The 21,666-nt window shown below is 44.6% G+C and overlaps 1 protein-coding gene and 1 long non-coding RNA gene across 7 annotated transcripts in view; one reads left to right on the top strand and one right to left on the bottom strand.

Moving 5' to 3' along the window:
- Positions 1-321: 321 nt before the first annotated feature.
- LOC117244888 lies at positions 322-4,989 on the bottom strand. Its single transcript, XR_004498797.1, has 2 exons — positions 4,281-4,989; positions 322-1,317 (listed from the first exon to the last, which is right to left on the bottom strand). It is a non-coding gene; the product is annotated as an uncharacterized LOC117244888 (long non-coding RNA).
- Positions 4,990-5,377: 388 nt separating this feature from the next.
- Positions 5,378-21,666, top strand: part of MAP3K13 (mitogen-activated protein kinase kinase kinase 13) — a 68,384-nt gene continuing 52,095 nt past the window's right edge. For 4 of the 6 annotated variants that reach the window (XM_015637490.1, XM_015637496.1, XM_033516795.1 and 1 more), the window contains exons 1-2: positions 5,378-5,465; positions 13,980-14,094. The gene's annotated coding sequence lies outside the window, so the exon portion shown is untranslated. Of the gene's footprint in view, positions 5,466-7,214; positions 7,709-13,979; positions 14,095-21,666 lie in introns of those variants that run through there. The other 2 variants (XM_033516794.1, XM_033516796.1) reach the window with 2 other exon arrangements.

Here is a 21,666-nt window from a genome sequence, read left to right as displayed (position 1 = left end):
TGTCCCCCTGGTCCCCCTGGGCACCACTTCACACCAGCCCCTCAGTTCAGTGCAGTGATGCTACTGTAAAACAAGCTGAGTGGTGGGGAGGAAACTTTGTTTCTAATGTTACAACATGTATCTGTTGCTCTAAAATGTTATTTAAGGGAAAGAAAGGATTCTTATCTACCTATTGTTATATTCTTATTTATATTTCTATAATCTCCCCTTTATGTCTCTTGGCTTTTAAAAGTCAGTCCCTGGGCAGAATGGCTACAGCTCCTTCCCTGGTGTGGAACAGGTGTACACAATTTTAGAAATTGATTTACATGTACAGAAAGGTCCTTCACTCAAAGCAACTTTATTGCTGCTTTTATATAGCCTTTATTGTTATAGCTGTTGTGGTGTATCACTCCAGCTCTTCTGGCATTTATTATATAATGTTACAACCCCCCACAAACTAGCAGTAATACTCTGGCATTTGCTTGTAAAGCCGCATGTTCTGGGAGTTAATAAAAATGGTGCAAGTGGTGCCTTGGAGAGCTAGCTGGTCTGCTGAATTTTTATTAACCAGAATGAAACCAAAGATCACTCTAACTTGTACTTTGTGTTTATAATTTACAGGTCTGATCTACTTGTCCTTTAATAATATAACTGCTCTAGTTGTGATAAAACAGCCCCATTTCAAGCCCTAATAAAATCAGAAGAAAGCAGTGTTTGGGAAAAGAGAGCTCATAGGAAAGAAACCCCAAAACAAATTTCTACATTGTCATGGAAAAGTTCAAGTAATATTTAAGGTTGTAGGCCTTATGCCTGTCTTCTTTTCCCTTTTTCCTTCAAGATGAATGGAGTTTGGTAGTGAGAAGAAGAAAAGCATTTCAGTGTATACAGCAGAGTAATACTAAGCCTTGGAAGTTGTGCAATGACCAAGGGCAAAGGCCTGAGCTTAAATCCAGCTCCCAAACCAATGGGGAAAGATAAGTGCATGACATAGGCCCCAGTTACGCTTCTGCCCGTGTTTTCCTCTCCTAGCATTGCTTTTTTCACATAAATCAGACCCAAGGCTGTGCAGTTCTGCTACATCTGAGCCGATCTTGCACATGGGAAGGGTACAGGTTGCAGAGTCTGTCAATGCACCTCATCTTGGCAAAATGTTATCAGGATGGTCCAGTTTGTTCCTGTAGCTTTTGTTTGGTTCCCCAAGAGGCTGTGCAGGTCTCTGTCAGCCCTGCTGTTCTAAAGCTGAGCAGGGGCTGCCTGGCAGTTTGTGCTTCACTGGAAAGCAGCTGTGGGCCATGAAACCACAGGACAAGGTGGCAACTTTCTCTAGCCCTAGGCCTGCCAAAAGAAAAGAGATCTCACTATTCCAGATCCCTCTGGTTACTGGTCTTTTCAGCATACATTAGAGAATAATGCCCAGAAAATACGCCTAGCACCCACCTCTAGAAAAAGGCTTCTAAGACAGGAATAGCAAACCCTTAGAAACTCCAGTACTAGAAGTGGGAATGAGAGTATTCACCAAAGGACAGATTTTAATGGATGTGAATGTTCTGCTTTGTCTTCCAAACCCTTCAGAAAGCATCACAGTAGAGGAAAGACTCCTGCTTCTTTCTGAACTGGAGCAACACAAATTCCTACAGCCCCCTGTGATCATCAGCTTGTGCAGGAAGTGCTGAATGATAAAAACAAGTACTTTATTTCTAGGAGCCTCAGCTTAATTTTTCTTCCAGTGTATCAGTGCTGCAAGGTACTCCAGAAGAAGCAGCTTTATTTGCTCTAATCTTATTTACAATGAACAAAAAAATCTTGGAAAATGCTTTTTTTTGGCAGCTGGACAAACCCTGTCCATTTCTGCACCCAGAGACACTGGAAGAGGTGAGTGCAGTAATGTCCCAGCTGGAGGAGTAGAGTATTTCTGTGGGAACAGCCTCTGAAGAACATGGACAGTGGTATTGTGCAATCTGAGAGGAGATTTGTGGTAAAGCTCACAGCCACAGTGCTGAGAGGGGCAGGAACTCTGAAAATTTACTGGTTCTTGTCATCAGCTAGTCTAAACTTCAGGCCTGAATTACACCTTGCTGTTGAAATGACAGCTTGGATGGCCAGCTAAATCCAACAAACACCATTTTCTGCTTTCTCTTTTACAGCTACGTTTTTTAATTTTTAGTTTTTCTCCCCTTAAAAATTATCTGTTGTAAAAATTGCTGTTGAACTTTTGTAACCTTTGTCTGGTCCTTTCATGTGTGGTAAAAGCCAATACTGGTAAACATTTGATCACAAAATAGTTTTCCAAGTCTCCTTTGGTTATCACACCCTTAGGAGGCGTCCTCTGATAACTTTAAGTTCATTTTCCAAACTGTCCCCAAAACCCAGTCTCCCAGAGCCTCAGTGAGCTGGAGTTCAGTGCCTCAGGGCTGGCACAGGGAGATCTCACAAAGGCACAGCTGGAACAAGTGTGATAACCACAATGACACAGCAAGGCACACTGTGGGCCATGGAATATCATCCTATTTCAGAGTTTAAATTTCTGCTGAAGAGCCACAGCTTCTTTCAGCCATGGAGGTTGTTTCAGCTTGATGTGATAAAGACATATTTAAAAACCTTTTCATCCTAGCTGGGTATCTTTGAGGGTACCTTTTTTTTTCTGTAGTAAAAAAAGGGTTTTAAATGTCTTGAAACCTCTGCTTCCTGTTTTGTCTTGAGAAGTAAGGCTGGGCATAATAAAATGCATAGTTAACTTTGCCCCTCTTAATACATTTAATAACTTAAAACCTTGTATGCAGGCGGATAACAGCTGTATATCCAACTCTGCATTCCCCCTTAGAAATAAACAGCTCATTTTTGTTTATGTAATATGTGTGTGCAGGTGTGCAGAGCAGTGACACAGCCCTGTGAGCATGACTTTAGCATGGAATCACAGACTGGTTTGAGTTGAAAGGGACCTTAGAGCTCATCCCATTCCATACCCTGACATGGCCAGGGACACCTTCCACTACACCAGGTTGCTCCAAGCACTGTCAAACTGGGCTTGAAGGACTTTTGTCTTACTGAGGCTTTATTCTGCTCCTTGGCTTCTTGAAACCCAGGATTATCCCACTAAAGCTCCTCATTGCATCAAACCTGGTCTGTATTTATGTATATTTTAGCATCCAGCCCTGCAACAGCAAAGCCATGAACAACTTTGCACACAAAGCTGGTCTGACAGGTATGTTAGCAATGTACAAACTCCCAGCAATTCCCACCAAGTGGATTGTCTGTTCTGTATTTATCTCACTCTGTATCACACTCAGCTTTTAAGATCTAAATTGTCTTAAACAAAAATCGCCATTTCAAAGGTAGGACCTCGATTTTTCCCTGACAAAACAAAGTATGTTAGTTACTTTTAATAATACAAGCCTATCTCATGACTTTTGAGCTCTGATATTTGCGTGGTTTCAAAGCAACACCTCCTGGCAAGCCGTGGTATTGCTTGTACAGGGAGAAACCTTCCTTGGGAAGGAATCATCGTGGGATGATACATGGCAAACCAGGAATGCTGTGGAGTGGTAGAATCACAGGATGGTTTGAGCTGGAAGGGACTTTAAAACCCATCTCATTCCAACCTCCAGCCATGGACAGGGACACCTTTCACTATCCCAGGTTATCCATGTGGCTCCATGCCCCATCCAACCTGGCCTTGGACATTTCCAGGGATGGGGCAGCCACAGCTTCTCTGAGAAACTGTTCCCAGACTATCAGTGACCTGTAGCAAAAACCTTTCCCTGCTTAGTGTGCACATCAGGGTGTGATGGATGTGGCTGTTCCAGCTTCCACTGGGGGAGAATAAAAGTTGGGAGCACGGTCCAGAATTCTTTAAAATGAGAGCACATAGTGCTATCTGACAGGTATTGTTGTGCTTTTCCTTTGTGTGTGTGTGTGTGTATATGTGTGCATATTTATATCACAGGTGCTGGTTTACAATGGGCAATATCACCACAACCATGCTCTTTATCCATAAAAGAGCAAAGCCAGCAAAGGATGCTTGCTATTATCTCTATAAATAGTGAATGGATGATAGTGCTCATCTTTGCCCTCTTAACTTCTTGTCTTTTCCCTGTCCCACCATAAAACTGACTGTAGAAGCAAGAAACAGAACCATGAAGTGAAATTTGGAGCAGTTTCAGGAAAATTCCTTAGTGCTCCAAGAATCTCATTCCTTGAGCACTAAATCAACGTGGGTGTCCTTAGGAGCAAACAAGAATACTACAGAAGACTTGGGAACACCACAGGACAAAGAACAAGGTGACACTGCCCTCACTCACAGCACTACACGTGGTTCAAGGCGCTGTTGTGCTACACTGGCATCCCGTGGAATGATCCAACACGCTGGAACAAAGCGAGGAGTCAGGCTGAAAAACAGCAAGCGATGGCTGCAGAAGGCTGAGTCACAATAAAACCAACACAAGTCGCCGTAGGAGGAAATTTCTTGAAGGAGACTAACATTGCAATGAAGGTGACTAAAAGATACATGTAACCAATATGTTTTTCTGTTCTCCATTCCAGACTCGTTTGTGTCCAGTAGTAAACTACAGTGTTAAAAGTGTCTGCCAAAGCTTGGCACCTTAATATCTAGTTTGGCCACGCAAGGCTATAACCTAGTGTTGTGAGAACTGGCACGTAATATCAGAATACTGAGGCTGCTGTCATCAAGTACTAGAAAACAGGGTAAACCTCAGGTAGCAAGTCGTGGTTTGGCCTCCCTTACCGCACTCAGCCCCAAGTCCCTGGTGCTTGTCTGTCCGTACCGGCCCACACAGGTGATGCTGTAGCAATTCTCGGCAGCCCTGTCCGGGCCAGCTGGGATTCCTGCACACATCCCGCCCGGCCCAGGGCTGGTCGGGAGCACCTCACGACGGCTCGAGGTGCCCGCCTCGCGGTTCCGGCTCGAGGTTCTGCAGGTCCGGCCGTACCCACCATACCCGGCCCCTCACGGGCTCCACCCGCGGCCGCCTCACGCGTTCCCGCCCACCGCCTCAGGCCCCACAGCGCATTACACCACGTCCACATGCACAGATCCCCCCAGCCCACAGAACCCCCCCCCCCCAGCCCACAGAACCCCCCCCCCCCAGCCCACAGACCGCCCCCCCAGCCCTCAGAGACCCCGCCCGCTCCTCTGAGATATCCCCGCCTATGTCCCGAGGCCCCGCCTACACCTCATTGACTCGCTCCCGTTCCATCAGACCATGCCCAGTCGCTTTAAACCCCGCCCACTCCCCTCAGACCCCTCCCCTGCCCCTTCAACTCTTGCCCACGCCCCATATATCCACCCACACCCACAGGCCCCGCCCACAGGCTCAGCCCCGCCCACATACCTCATGCCTCACCCACACCCTCAGGCCCCGCCCCTGCTTTAAATCTCGCCTGCAGCTGGCGCGCGCCCGGAGGTGACGTTACGGGACCGGCGTGAGGCGGAGCGGTGGCGCCGGTCGGGGACGCGGGGTGTGCAGGTAACGGGGAGTTCGGGGGTACGGGCTGCGCAGGTAACGGGGGGCTCGGGGGTACGGGCTGCACAGGTAACGGGGAGCTCGGGGAGCGCGATGCTTAGGGAGTGCAGTCCGAATGACGGAATGCTGAGGGAATGATGTGCTCCGGGAACGCGGTTCTCGGGGGTACGGAATGCTCGGGGAATGCTCCGGGAAGCTCGGGGTGCTGAGCGACACGGGATGCTCGGGGAATGGAGTACCTCGCCTTCGGGGTGCTCAGGAAACCCCGCTCCTGCTTGCAGGTGCGGAGCTGTCGTGCTTGTATATTTGATATTACAAAGGGATTTTTTCCATTTTAAGAGAGCGGTCAGAGGTGCAGCCGTGGCCCCGGCCGCCGCCGAGGTGCTGGCGGTGCCTGTTGTGAAGCAGGTGAGCAGTCCCGGGGTGCTAGCGCTGCTTTCCGGGCAGCAGGAAGCGTTCCAGTCAGTCTCCAGACAACCTGGAGCAAATCCCGCCTGGAGCTAAGCCTCTGATGTCTGTCCTAATCCTGTCTGGGGGCTGTTGACAATGGCAAAGACCAACACAGGCTCCAATGGTTTTGTGCCCTCTCCAGTAAACAGAAAAAAGTGTAGGAATTTTGATGCTTCTCGCATCAAAAGTGGCAGAAGTTTGGGCGAGTGGATGGGATAAGTTTAATGGCTGCTTCTCTTGGGCTATGTGGCTTAGCCCTGAGAAGTAGAGCTCTTAAACTAATGAGGGAAAGCAGGAACTGTAGTGCAGGACAAAGGAAATAGCTTCCCACTACTAAAGGGCGGGGATGGATGGGATATTGGGAAGAAATTCCTCCTTGTGAGGGAGGTGAGGCCTTGCCACAGGCTGCTCAGAGAAGCTGTGGCTGCTCCATCCATGGAAGTGTCCAAGGCTGGGTTCGACAGGGCTTGGAGCAACCTGGGATAGTGGAAGGTGTCCCTGCTCGTGGCAGGGGCTGGAATGGGGAGAGCTTTAAAATTCCTTCCAGTCCAAACCATTCCTCTTTTCTCTTTGTAGGGCAGGGCGCTTCACCAGGCACAATCTTGTACTGTGCCTCATTTTTGCTAAATGGATGGTGATTGGGTGTAACACCTCTATGAAAGTAACATGAAAATAAAACCTTTAGATAAAACAGACAGGATCCTGCCTCCTCTCTCATTTCAGCTCTGTGAGAATTTTGCTGCTGGAAAGTGATGAGACCTTGCTATGAATTCACTGACAGTTGTTCGTTTAACCTGTAGTTTTACTGCTTCAGAGGTAGGCTGCTCTTAATATACTGATCTCAGTCTCAAAGCAGAGCAGAAGAAATACAGGTAAATATTCACTTCATTCACTCCATTCACTCCAAGATGGAGTGAAGTTGTGATCTTATTGTTCCAAGGAGGCATTTGAGCTGTGAAAACTTGAATTTTTGTGGTAACTTTATGGATCTGGAAGCGTGGAATTTCAAGAATGGGTTTGATATTACTGCTGGAAAGGGGAACCCTGTGCACCTCTTTTCCATCCCTTTGCTTGTCTATTTTCTTTGCTCCTCAAATGCAGGTGTAAGTGGTGTGGTGGGCTGGACCCAGTGCCAGACCGGCAATTAGCACCACATGGGAGTTGAATCCATGGAGCTCTGTGTCTGTGCCTGTACATCCAACAGGGAGAGGCAGGCCCGCCCACTGGGCAGTGACGGGGATCTAAATCAGTTAAGCTGCTCCTGAAGGTGTTCCCCAAGGCTACACTTTGCTGGACTGTCCTGATGTGTGTGGCTTGTCTTTTTGGTGGTTGTTGTTTTGTTTTGGACTTTTTTTGCGATGAAAGCTGTGCACTACTCCTTATTTCCAGATGTTCCTAATTTCCTCAGCCTCTTCCTTCTACTCTTTCCCAGGAGAAATATTTTTGTTTCCTGAAAAAGTTTCCTTTTGGGTGCTGACCAAACTTCTACCTGTGAAGGGTTAGAAATAGAAGAACTGGGGCATTTTTATAATGCTGTCTGTGGTGGTTTTCACCCATAACTACATGGGAATCATTGCTATAACAGATGTTCTGGTTTAGAGAACAAAACCAGTTTTTGCTAAATGTAAAGGTGCGAGTGCTAACAACAAATAAAGAAATCACAGAGAACAGGTGGATAAAGAATAGAAACAGATGTAGGAAAGAAGGAATTGCTCTCAGTTACTCACTTTCGGCCTGAATTGTATTTTAACAGCTGTTTCTCACAGCAGAAGGCTCTCCATCCAAAAAGATAAAAGGTGAGACTATTGGCAAAAAATTATATCTGGTACATGCAGAGAATTATTTTTTTTTTTAGTATAAACAGTTTTTTTACCCTCACGAAGACTAGGAGCAATTAATCTGGGAAAAAAAAAATTACTTTTGTTTATTGTGTTATTTTAAAGTCTGTGTTAGTAGAGCAGTTCATGCTTAGTGGTAATTAGTGAAGAATAAATGCTTCTCCTGGTAATGTGCAAGACTTTTATATAAGCCTTTGTGACATAGATTAATTGCAATGTTAAAATACTACTTGTGGGACAAATGCTGAGTTTCCAGACCTTGGTGTGGTTTGTTTTTCAATGCTTTTTGTCATGTGGCTCTTGCCCCCGCCCTGAACCTGGTCTGCAGTGTACACATCCCATTGTTGACATCTGCTTTGCTGGAAGCATTTTCCTTTAGTTCCCTTATTAAAATCACTTATGCTGGCTCTAACTGCTGTCCCTACAGAATTTTTCTTCAGAAGTTCTCATGAAGAAGAGAGCTTGCCTGTTATTATTTTTTGTTAGAAATGGCTGCATAACCTTTTATAAGTGACTATATCCAGTATTCCAGGTGGGTCTCAGCGGTGCAGAGGGTCAAGTTAAATATTGACTTGTGTAGGACTTTGGTCTTGGGTAATCCCTGCTGAAGCTGCAGCCAGGAGAAAGGTGTTGTGGCAAAGATAATCACTTTAAGCCACCCCCTGCCAAACTGAAGCCAATCTGACTGTGGGGAATGATCCTAGAGGAGACTCAAAAACCCCCAGAGTGTCCCCATGTCCAGGGCTGGGAGTCTGCATGATGTGAGGAGACAACCTGGCAGCAGTGACAGCCCCAGTCTGTCTCTCTGTAGTGAAAAGGCTGGAATTTGGGGTCTCCCTGATGGTGCCATGTCTGGTGGTTTGTTCTAATCTTGCTCTTATTTGTATTTAACTGTCCCTCGAGCTGGAGGGAATTGTGTGTGCCAGGAGCCCAGCTGGCAGGAGGTCTCTGCTCTGGGACCATGGCTCCTACTACAGAAGGCTCTTTGTCCTTTATAGACACGTGATCCCTAGAAAAAAATAAACATTTCTCATTCTTGCAGAGATTTGCTCTCAGATATGAACTAAGCAATAACTGTTTCAGCACTTTCAGCCTGCTCCATCCTTCCTTGTGTTGTGGGCTGTTTTACAAAAGTCTAAAATCTGCTTGCTAAACTTTATTAGAAATAGAATTCCTCTGGGACTGACAAGATAAATTTTGTTCTTGGTGATGTAGCATGTATCATTCTTGACTGCTTTGCTGTGGAGAGCTCAGCAAGCAATATAGAGCTATATATTAAAGAAAACTAATTTTTCTCTAGCTAAGAGGCATTCTAAGATGTGGGAGACATCTTAGACTTCATTTGCTCGTGGGGAACAGGAATTTCAAACTAATCAGAAAGTTTTAGCAAGAAAAAGAATATCCAGTCATATATGGTGCTTTAGGTAAAATAATTTTGCCATCCTTTAGTAGTAAAATATTTTGAGCTGTTTATACCTGGGGGAATAAGTTATTTTATATCTGTGGTAAGTCTGTTTTCTGTCAGAATCTGGTTCTAGGAAGATTTTCCTCCTGTGTTACTGGAAGAAGGTTGGGTCTGTCATGTGTCAACTTTGTTTACTATAAACTGAGGTTTCGATGGAAGAAACATTTTGTTTTAGACGCAGGATTGGGTTGCTGACTCCTGCTTTTTAACTTTATATTTTTGAAACCATTTCCTTAAGTGTGATGGGTGTGAACTGAAGAACCTGTTGAGTTCTACGGTTGGCTCGAGTTTTTAGCATTCCTGTCAACTTTCTCCACTTTGTGAATGCAGTGTAGCAGTGTGACTCACTGTCAGGTGTGTGTCACGGATGTGTGGCTGTCTGGTGTGACTGAGGTCAAGGTTTAGGCTGAGCTCCAGATGGTGGCCAGAGGATTACTTTGAGAGCTAATTACAAGGCTTCTTTGTGTAAGTCTGAATAGTTACGTCACAAAGATATTCTTTAATGATTCATCAGGCAATTTAGTGGGGGAAATAGCCCACAAGTTTTTAACTCTCTGGTGAGGTGTGTTTTGTCCTTAGCCTGCCTGGCTTGTGTTGAGCTGTACCCCAGCACTTGCAGGCTGTTTTAATGGGCATTCAGTTCCTGACTCTGCCAATGGGTTCTCTGGCATCTCTGAACTCTGGATGTCTCTTTTTGTCTGCATGTGTGGCCTACATTTCTCCTCGCACCCACCTCTGGAGCAGGCGAGCTGCTGTGGTGTGGGCTGTGAACAAAGGCCTCTGCCTGTGGTTAGTTCAGGCGTGGACTCCCTTGAGTGAGCAAAGGCTATTTTTGGAGTTCCCTCGGGAAGAAGGTGATCAGGAATCCAGTCTTGGAGCTGAGCAGAGGGGAGCGCAGCAGTGTCAGCCTTGGTCAGTGAGCTGGGTCAGCTGCTGGTGGTAGTTCTGTCAGAGAGGATCCTGTCTCCTGCAGAAGGGCATTGGCAAGGTCACCTGACAGCAAAGTGCTGAGAAAACATTAATTTTATTCCATTGGTTTGTTACAGTCACCAAGAAATGCCTTGTCCACATTTCAGAGACTTGTGAGTTTTGGTTGGTCCTATCTTAGCACAACAGATTTGCCCAACTCATGGATAAAGAACTTTGTCCCCAGCATCCATATCTCTGGATCAGTGTGCCAGCCTTTCTTGTGAGGTTTACATTGTCACTCTCTTAGTTGGTGCCGCTACAGTTGTGACCTTTGGCTTGTGGCAGGATGGCTTAGTGCTAAGGGGGATGAAATTTCCTTGCAATGTTATCCTTCCCTGTGTCTTGGCTGCTCAGGTATCCCTCAAAGAGGAGTTTCCCACTGATGCTGTGCATCCAGTGCTGCTGGTGGCTTCAGGTCAGCCTGACACCTACATGTTGGTGGAGCAAACAGAGTGCTGGGCTCTCTTGCTGGTGGTGCCATGGACCTCAGCAGATGGCAGATGGATGGTGGAGTTTTCATAGAATCATTTGTTTACTACCTGTTTTCCTTGCAATCTGAACACTAAAGTTCACCATGTTGCTTGGCGGCATTGGGACACCGCTTTGGGAATAAGAATGTTTAGCAGTTGCTTTAGCTGTAGGGTTGCTGGAAGGACTCCTGTGTCCCTGGGCACAGGTCAGTGTGTCACATACCTGACACAGAGCACTGTGACCTCCCTGGTTCCCTTATAAACAGAGCTGTCCTTTAATGGGGTATTCCATTCCCCAAGGCACAGTGTCCTGGAGTTTCAGTGTGCTTGTCTGTCTGTACTGGGAGGAAATACCGGTGCTGGTTAACTGATTTAGTGTATTCTCGTGGGTAGGGGCCCCTCCTGCAGCCTGGTGGGCAGAACAAGGGTTCTGTCTGTAAGCTACAAGTATTATTTTTGTGTTCAGTCATCCATTGCATGTTCCTGTGGGCAGGAGCTCTCTGGGCAGAGATAATCCAAACTGTTGATGTGCTCTGTGTAGTGCAGTCAAGAAGAGGAGCTCAGTGGACTGATGGGCAGTTGGCAGAACACATACCTGTATAGAAGCCTCCTAGTGCTCAGGGCCTTAGGGAATGTTTGCACAGTCATTTTTCTCTGTCTAGGGCTGGAATGTACTGTCTGCAACAGAAAGTCACCATGATATCTCTTAAGAGGTAATAGGATTTGTATGGGTTTTCCTTTGCTTTGTCAGGGAATAGCTGACCTTGGGGCCAGCCATGAGCTGGCTGCTTTTCTGTGTTTCTGAACATACTGAAGCAGCAAAGATCAGTCCCCAGAATCCATGTGAGATTGAGTCAGGACCCTTTTCAGAACCCAGATTACCTTGAAGTCTCTGCTTTAATTTCCAAAGTAATTCAGTTCTCCTTTAAAAGATCTAAACCTAAGCCCTGGCTTCCTGGTTCATGGAGTGGGAGGCTATTGTGTACCTGACCTCAAACTGGCTGCTGCTCAAGGTTCTGCAACATGTGATGCCTGGTGTTGCATCAGGTGATGGATGGGGGATTTTGTTGATTCCCTCTCGGCCAAGGCATCCTTGAACCTTCTATTTTGAGGCGCCCATATGGTTGCAGGACTGAAAGAAACACAAGCTTCAGTGTTGCATCCCATGGGCTGGTTCTGGGAAGCTGTTTACAATTACAGCAACAGCCCTTGCTTCTCCAGACTGTCACTAGAACCAGGAAAGGTGGTGGTAAAGAACCTGCTCAGCCTCTTTGTGCTCAATGAGCTCAGTGTTTTCTTTGGGGGTCACTTCATACTCCTTCATTTCCCTTCTTCCCCTGTAAGGCATGCTTTTTCCAAGGTTGTGCCCTAAGATTTCATTTCACTTTTGCTGAAACCTCACACCTCCGAGAAGGTGGTGCTAGACCACACTTGTTTTTCCATAATTAGAGGATTGAATCTTCCAGACATTCTTTGAAGCCACTGAGAGAGCAAAGGCTATTGCCAGAATCACCTGGAGGTGCATTAGGGACTCTTAGGGACTTCTTTATTCTCTGTGTGATGAGAGATATTCCTTGTCCTCCTTTCTCTCGGGCTAACTCAGATTATGCTGATAGCATTAGCGAAGAACAATTCCAAGTCCGATATCACTCTACATCAAAAACTTGGATGTTTGTTGAGGCACTCACCAGGCACTGGGACTTTGCAGGGTATCCCAGGAGTGAAACTGCATTTTGTGGCGCAAAATGTACTAAGAGTGATGTTTGCAGGGGGGACTGATGCTTGTGTTTGAGAGAGCTGAAAGAAGGATCTCCAAGACAGAGCTCTACACACACATGCATGTGTGCAGTTACCTGAAATTCAGGAGAGCTGCTTTTTAAACACTTTTCTTTAATCCCTGTTGTCTGTATGACACACTACTCTTTCTTTTGTAATTCTTCCAGCAAGCTGACAAGGACTGTGAATATGGGATGTGTGTAAAACCACTATACCTGTGAGCTTGCAAAGAGGTGTGGGACTTGTCCTGCAGATATTCCTAAAAAAGGAAACCCTTGGAGATACTTTGCATCTCCATCAGTGAAGCATAAAAGTGGAAATGGACAGTAGATGCTGAGCTGTAATTATTGGGAAGCAGGAGTCTTTTCTAGGCTAGTGGGAATGTTCAGAGTGTGACCTGAGTAATCTGAAAGAGTTGAAGGGTTTCACTGCCTTGAGCAACTTTGTGACTCTTTAACAGATGTTTCCAAAAGGACACAACATTGATAATGGGAACTGTGGGATGCGCCACGTTGAAATTTTATCTGCCTAAGTAGCTGCTAGTCCAATTCCATTAATGTTTGCATATTTAATAAACTTCTAAAGTGGGATTTTAATGAGTTGGCAGTTATCTCTGAACACCCAGCAGCAGCAGGAGTCTCAAAGTTTAGGTGGCTCTCAAATGGAGATTTCTCTCACTTAGAAGGCATATGGCCTTTCCTTGGGCAGTCAGCACTTGGCAGGCTGTGGAATACTTTGATTTGGTTTGTATTGATGTACATCAACACTGAATTTTTAATTTGGATGGAGCCCTAGGGTTAAGTTTTTGGGGGAGGCATCTTTTTAGAAAGCCGAATGTAAGAGAAGTGACCTTGGTTAATCTTGTAACACACCATTTATCTTCTTGGGATGTTTCTTGCTAGTGATCTAGTTATTTTGGCTGCGAAATGGGACTGCCAGGGAAATTGCTTATAATGTGACATTTGCTCATTTACACTCCCAGTGCTTTTGCTTTGCCTTTTTAGCCTAATTTTGCAAACGTATGTCCAACTCCTCATAGTCCCAAGCAGGGCAAGAGGTGCCCTAGTTGTGCTGCACAGTTGGACCCAAGTGTCTCTGGTGAGGAGAAGGAAGGTAATCTGTCGTCAAGGGAACTGCAGCAAAATTCAGCAGAAGAGTTCAGTGTTTATGCTTTTGAGATAAACTTGAGTGTAGTAAGTGTATGTCAGTATGTCAAATGTAGCAGGCGAGGTGAAAGGGGACTTTTGATAACACTGTGCAATTCTCAGTTCTGGCACCAGTATGACTTTAAGTAAGTCCCTTGCACGTTCCCAATCTTCAGGATGAATTCTCAGTATGCTGCTGTGGATGGTAGATGTGTAAGCTGTGAGGGTGGCAAGGGTAAGGAAATAACTCCTTACAGCCTCCTTTGAGATAAGACAGCAGTAATTCAGTGACTGGACTATCAGATAGGCTTCAGGCATCCTTTCAGTGGGCCTGGTAGAAAGCAGGAAAAATTTAGTGTTTATCTGAGCTGTATTTTAAATTGAAGTTCTTTTTCTATCTCCAGAACACCAGTTTGGGAGGAACAGCAAAGAGAGTTAAGGACAAAAGCTGATGGACCATTACATCTTCTGAAATGAGCCTTTTCACACTTTCCTACTGGAAAATAACATGTCCTGAAGGTGAGTAGGTTTTGTATGTGACAGATGAGCTGCCCGATGTCTTGGGCCTTGACCAAAGGCAGATCCACCCTCATTCCAGCTTGGCCTGACACTGCCTCTCTGGCTGGCACAACCCATGGAAACTTGCTTGTGAAAACGTGTATTTTATCACCAGGAGAAATAAGGAGAAATATTTTCCACTAATTAATTTTCATTGATTTAGAAGTCTTTGAAAAAGATGGAGTGCTTAGTGAAAGAGGTGAGCCATTGGGAACACAGATATTTTCTGGTGAGTGGAGAAAATGGTGTAGTTGTTTTATTTGCATGTAAGACGAACTTTGGTTTAGTTTGGCGAGTGTATTAAATTATATAAGGCATTTTCAAGTTTTGTTCCAGTTGTACCTCAAATGATATTTTCAGTGTTCAGAAGAGCTGAAGAAGAGTTCTTGCTATCAAAGATGATAAAGTAATTTCCCCAAAGTAAAGAACGTAATGCTTGAATGAAATTAAATCAGAATTGTATTTTGTAGAGTTTGTGATATCTTTTATGTTATTTTTGTACTCAGCCCCTTAGGGCTGTAGGCAGTGACCGTACAGTTTTGTTTTAAAATCCTTTAGTAACAGAAATCAAAATGGGAAATGTTACATAAGTCCTGCACTCGACATAGAAATAAAACCAGCATTTCTGAGACAGTTAAGGTTTAAAATGTCTTCGTTTAGACTTTACTCACACTTTAATAAATAACATAAAAGGAAGCCATGAGGTATGTAGACCTAAGTTTGCCTGCTAAGCAGCATTAATTGCTTTTTTTTTTAAATTAGGCTAATAAATTTGCCTTTCTGATGGCTTCTTTGTTAATAATTATTTTTTCTTTTTTTTGTCATGAGCCAACTTGCAGCTCTGAGCTCAAAGACAATAGTGGAGTGTAAATGGTGAAAAATAGGTGGTTATCAGTAGGCATTCTGCCTGCACAGAAATCGCTCGAAAATGTTCAGCACTGGTGTCACATGCCTTTTGTACATAAATGTGTACATAAATGTGATTTGTACATAAATTTGTGCACAAATGTGAGGAGAAAATCCCAGTAGAAGTTCAGCCTGGAGTGAACTCTTCATGTGCTTTTATAGATTTGAAGCCATGTGAGTTCCTTGAACATTTGTATATTTGGTAGCAGGGAGAGCCTCTCAGGAATGTCGGACTTGACAGGTACAAGAGGATGCAGTGTCAGGGGATTTTACTTGTTGAGGAAGAAAAGTCTTGTAGCTGGAGAGAAAAATACTGTTCACATTCATTGGTGCTCTTTGGTGTCTGCTATGATCTGCACAGTTCTGCATAAAAGGATGGAAGCTTGAAAGCCCCAAAGCAAAAGGTGTGACTGAATTCTAAAAGCTCTCTTTCCTAAGTGCCTGTGTTTTCCAAGTGTCCTCTTCAGATGTTATCTGTGAATCTTTTGCCAAAAACTCCATAAAGCTGAGCAATCTCACTGTGAAATACTTTTTCTGGTGTAGTCTGTGTTTTGCTGTTGTGTGGATGTTCTCTGCCTCTTGCTTTCTCGTTTCCCGGTCAGTAAAAATCGTGACTTTACTGTGTGGAGAAAGATTGTGCAACAGAGTGAAGAGAGAGAGTGAAAAGAGGATATTTTTGCTGTTCCAAGGCTCCTTTGTTTTCAGAGGTCAGGAGGAGCTGAGCTCCAGTGATTTCATGCATTCTCCTATTACCTGTTCTCATGCTGGCCATAATCCTAAAGGGATAGATCCTCCTCTGGATGAGTCATTAAATAAATATCAGGCTGTGCTGGTATTCCTGCTCTGAGTACTTGTGTGTTGTTTACTTGCTGTTTTCTTAGCTGCTATCACAACCCTGGCAGATTTTGTCAGCACAGGGACTTCTCACGGTGTGCAGCTGGGGAGAGGCACCTGCGCTGGAGCCAGGAGCTGTTCCAGCCTTGTTCAAGGAGGGATTTTCAACAGTAGCTGGGAAACGCTTGGAGATATTTCCAGTAAAACCGTTCTGGTTCTTGGCTCTTGATCAGAGGCATCTTGCCAGATGGCCTGTGGGCTGGATGTGGTGCCTGCTCCGGCTGCATCCCTCCTGCAGGACAGGGCTTGGGAAGAAAGTGCATCCCGTGGGAGCACTGGAGCACAGAGTGTTCAGAGCTGTCACTGGAGTGACAGTGTTTGTCAGCACTTGTCTCTTGGTCTGTTTCAGCAGTTTGTTCCTGCTGGGCTGCTGCAGGGAGGGCTGGAGCTCTGTCAGCTGTGCTTCTCCAGCAGCTGCCGCAGCCAGAGGTGGCTCAGGAATGATTGTAGAATCCTAGAACCATGAAATGGTTTGTGTTGGAAGGGACCTTAAAGCTCATCTAGCTCCAGCCCTTGTCACTCACTAGATCGGGTTGCTCAGGGCCCCATCCAGCCTGACCTTGAACAATTCCAGGGGTGTGGAAGCCACAACCTCTCTGGGTAACATATGATGACATGGTGCATCTCTTGGCGGAGATTTGCAGCTTCCACAGGGACAGGGTGCTTCAAGTGATTGTGCTCACTGGGAAGCTCTACTAGCAAGGGATAAGTTGTACTATCCACTGGCCCACCCATGCACCATAAGACTGACTTGCAGTGTGCACACGTTCTGATATTGGATAACCATTGGGTTTTGTCTGGAGTCTGGATTTGGGTCTGTTTTTCATGTGAAGATTTGACTTGTATCAGGCTTCCATCCTAACTCTAAAACCTTGACTAGGTGTGGAGGTCCCTGGTAGGTTCTTTCCTTGCCTGTCTGCCCCAGTATGTCATCACTAATGGCCTTATGGGATTTGAAAATGTCTTGGTGTTCGTGGATGAAATTCTTGTCTCATTAGGACAAAAATATGCCATCAATTTCACTTGCATCTTGACAAAATATGGACAGCTTGAACCTTGGGCAAATACTGGATGATGCTGCCCAGACAGAATCAGTTACCATCCTTATTTTCTCTGGGAGAGGGAATGTTTCCAGTGCTGCATGGCTGAGGCTGTTCTGGGGGAGCAGAACCATTGGAGGTGAGAGCTATGAGGCAGAGCTGCATCAACTTCTATTTGCATCTTTATTTTCCTGATACTTCCTTCAGAGCTTTGCTTATTCCCTTCTGCCAAGGGAAGCCCTCCCAGGAGCCACCTCCAAAGACACTTGAAGTCCAGCTCATGGTGTGGTTCTCCCTCTTTCCTGTGGATCCCCAGGGTTCCATGTTACAAACTGCAAGCCTGGGAGGTGCTACTGAGCTGTGGCACAGGCAGTGTGAGCAGCCTGAGACACACCAAGTTTCCTACAGGATGATCCATAAGGTTCATCCCCACATTGAACTTACAGCCAGTGTTACAGAAGTGGGTTTGACAGCTTGGCTGCTGGGTATATGTAGCCTTTCTGGGATGTTTCAGCTGCTGTTTTGCTTTAACTGGATGTGAAATATCACAACTGTGGCCTGTTGGATCCCATTGATGGCACAGTGTACAATCAACATCAGCCTGGGGTGGGCTGTTCACCCACTGCACTGTAATTACCTTGCCATGAACAAAGGAATTCCTGGTCTGGGACCTTTCTGTGCAGCCCAGTTTAGTTAGAAAGTGTCAAAAAAAAAAAAAAAAAGCTGCACATCTTTCTTTTATTAAGATCTGCTGTTAAGAAAATAATTTTTGCTAAGCAGAGCACTTCAGGCTGACATTTAGTGAAGGGAATAAACTGTAAAAACCTATATTCATGTTGAAGGGAAAAGGAGATATTTTTTCAGATCCATGGTGGTTTTTTCAGCTGCCTGAGTAAAACAATTCTATTTTCAGTATATGTTTTTCCTACATTTAAATATTGTGTGGATGCATTTAGAAAAATGTTTGATTATGTTCTGGTCATGTGTAACTTTTGGATACTGATTAGTAGATACAGGTGCAGCATAAAGAAACTGTAAATCTGCTAGGTAGCATTGCAGGTAGTCTGCAGGTCCCCATATCAAATAAGATTATATTGTTTCTCAAGCACATTGCACTTGTCATCTTGAAGCAGAATTACATGTTTGCTCAGTGCTTCCAGGTAAAGGAGAATTCAACATTACTGATAAAGACCACAATCCACTTTTATTTAATTCATTTACCACTTGGCTTGGTCTCCATTCTCTGGTGCCTGAGCATTGCATTGTCTGCTGTTTTGGAGTAGCTGTGTTTGGAAAGCTGCTCAGTTTTTTGTGTTCTGATGTCTGTTACCACAATTTTTTTTGCATTGAAACCTAGCTACTGTCTTTGAGATGATGAATCTTTTTTAATCTCTTAATCTCTTCTCTTTTTCGGTTTATACAACCATGATAAAAGTTTATGCTGGGGTCAGTTTGATGATAATACATTCCTTCTCTCCTTCCTTCAAGCCCCAGTGCAAATGAGGAAAGCTAAATTTACTGTCTGTTCTTCATGCCTTTTTGTCCAGCGCAGAGGAAAATTAAGCTATTTTGACGTTTCTTTGACACTTGTAGTCAACAAAGATGAGGGCAAAGGCTTTGTAAAAGTAAATGAAATCAGTATTGTTTTCTTCTAAAATTATTATTAATGTGCTATAGTGTGCTCCACTTAAAGTCCCAGCCTGTGAAGGTGGGTGCAGGCAATCCCAGCTGCTATTTCATCCACCTTCAAGGGTTTGTCCATCTTTGAAGTGCCCTGTGGCAGAGGTTTGAGTGGGTACCACACACCTCTGGTGAGCTCTGTCCTGTCTTTCTCCTAGCATTGCTGGTACTGCCAGAGCATCACCTGGGTGGAGCCTGAGCAGGGCTGGCTGGAATCAGGGGCCCTGCCACTGGTACACGGCATGGAGCAATTAACTGGATGGTTTCACAGAATCCCAGAATGGTTTGGGTTGGAAGGGACTTTAAAAATCATCTCATCCTACCCCCTGCCATGGGCTGGGACACTTTCCATTATCCCAGGTTACTCCAAGCCTTGTCCAGCCTGGCCTTGGGCACTTCCAGGGATCCAGGGGCAGCCACAGCTTCTCTGGGCAACCTGTGCCAGGGCCTGCTACCCTCACAGGGAAGGATTTCTTCCTAACATCCTATCTAAATCTCTTGTCTTTTAGTTTGAAACCATTCCCCCTTGTCCTTACATTCTCCATTACAGCTGTAATTTAGGAGGAAGAAGACTGTGCATAGTTTACCACCCAAAACCTGATTGTGTGCTGCTACTTTGTATTTTTCTGTTGTACTTGAAAAATGGAGCTGTGTGCTCTTAGATGGTTGTGCTCTGTCCTGAGAGGGAAGGTAAGAAGGGGAAAACTTAATTACTTGACAGAACGTTGCAGCAGTAGCAGAGGATGTTGTGTCTCAGTCCGGGTGATTTTCAGGTCTAATAGATCTCCTGCTTACATTTTGCATTCCTGCTTCTCTGCTGTGTATTTCCTAGACAGCTTGCTTGCACTGGCTGCCTTATCTCAAGGGTGATTACACTGGTATCTTTATTTGCTCTGCCCTGTGCTGACACCAGCCCTCAGCCAACCATCTCTGTTTCCAGCCTTAGGATGGGCAGAGTAGAGGCTGCAGAATCAGCTGGTACTCAATGCCTTGCTCATGGATGGGAGTATTTTGTTCACTGAGAAACTGGACGGCTTAACTTGGTGGTGAACTCAAACTGTGGTTGTTTGTCTCAGTTACAGGGAACGGAAACCATCCCTGACTTTTTCCTGATAGAAGAGTAGTTTCCAAACAGGTTGTGGCTCCAAGTAAAGGCTTTTCTGGATACACTCCTCTAGAAAGTCATAATACATTTATGCAGTGTGCTGTCTCTTGCAGTTAAAGTGATTGGCAGTTTTTGGGAATCTGAAAAATGCAAGGTATTTGCTTTATCACGGTACAGTACAGAAAATTTCCCTTCGCTATTTCCCCACCAGAAATGGCACAGCTCTGTAACAGAGTAAGGTATAGGTCACTGCTCTGAAAAGAGCTTATCCCTTCAGAGATGCACATGGTGTTGCTCAAAAACTACTGCTGCCATCAACCAAACCAAATTTGTAGTTACATTGCTGTGAAAAATGGGGTTGTGCAGAAACAAATTTGCATCCCTTAAAGAAATTAATGGTGCCATGGTTTTGATATTGGACAATAGGTGATACAAAGTAAAGGTCAGAGTTTGAGATGAGTGCACCTAAAAATTCATTTCCTTTGGCCTAGGTGGATGAATGTGATAGTTTAGATTAAAACAGCACAAGGGGGCTGTTGTGTAGCTAGTGTTTGAAAACCAGGCCTTTCAGCTCCATGCCTAAACTGGTGAATGCAATTATGCATTTCATTGGTCTGTAGTATTTATTGAAGTTTCTTTTCTTTAGTGTGATAAACACTTTTGTATATTGTTTAAAAGGATGGGCAAAAAATCCATCTTGTATAAGGAGTAACTCTGTTTTAAGGTTGGATAGAAATTTAGCTTACTGTGAGCTCTTGGAATGAATGCTGTTAAATGAGCTTTTCTGAATTTTCTTAACACTGAAGGATTTTTATACAGAAAATTCTCATATATGTATATATATATATATATATGGCTAGAGACATGTCCAGTAAAAATGGACAATTTGATTAAACCAGGAATTTAAGGAAGTGTTAGAATGTTTGCCTGGGGCTTTAGTATGATTTTGCAGTGCTCTGGATGGTTAATACAGAATAGAGTAACTGCTAGGACAGAGAAGCCCAGAATAATTTTCCTTGTCCCAGTTAAGTCAAGAACTATTAGAGCAGTGGAAATTAGGTTTCAACAAGAGGGGAAGAAAGGGTGAGGGTCATGTCAGCTCTCAGTCTTGGTGGTGAGAGGGGATAGTACCAGAATTTGGAATGGAAGAAGGATGAATAACAGTTACTAGTGAAAACAGACTAATGTTATGTGTAAGTGCATTAGAAGTGTTTTTCATTCTTTCTGGTGCTTCTTTTTAAAAAAAAAAATAAGTCCCAAACTGAATATTTGCAGTAAGACATGGATGCTAAAGGAATATGGGATTTTCTTTGACATGCATGTTTGTCAGGAAAGGCTTTTTCTTGGCTTTCAAACCTGATGTTTGAGCCATTTTGAGCCATTCCCTCCAATCAAGTCCCACTAAACTGTGCTACACTGGCCATGCTGGAGTTTGACCCTCATCCCATGGCTTTGCTTCCCTGGTGCTGGAAGCAGGGAGGGCACAGAAGCTCAGAGGCTCCAGTAAACTACTTTCACTGTCTAGCTTATACTTAAGTGTTTGGAGGAGTTGGCATCAAGTACTTTTTAGTACCTTTCCCACATTTTACTAAGGTATATTTCTCTCCTGTCATGTCTTGAGGTGTTGGATTGTGACTCTGCAGTAGAAGTAACATTTCTGAGCAGCATATTAAAGTACCAGCACCTTGACAAGGATTGTGTGAGAGGAGTCTTTAACCTTCTCCCTGTAGCACCCTGTGGCTGTTCACTGGGAATTACTTAGGAAGCAGAATTTCTAGTCTCTTTTGGAAGTGTAACAAGACAACTGGGAAGAATGAGAAGGTATTGTGGTGTTAGACAACAGGCCCATATGCAGCCATGAAGGCTGCAACCAGGAACCATGATGTTTTCTGGCTGACAAGGTGACCA

Source organism: Parus major, chromosome 9 (genome assembly GCF_001522545.3).
Source record: "Parus major isolate Abel chromosome 9, Parus_major1.1, whole genome shotgun sequence".
Lineage (NCBI taxonomy): Eukaryota > Metazoa > Chordata > Aves > Passeriformes > Paridae > Parus > Parus major.
Note: the sequence above shows the minus strand (reverse complement) of the source record. Positions and strands in the feature narration are given on the sequence as shown.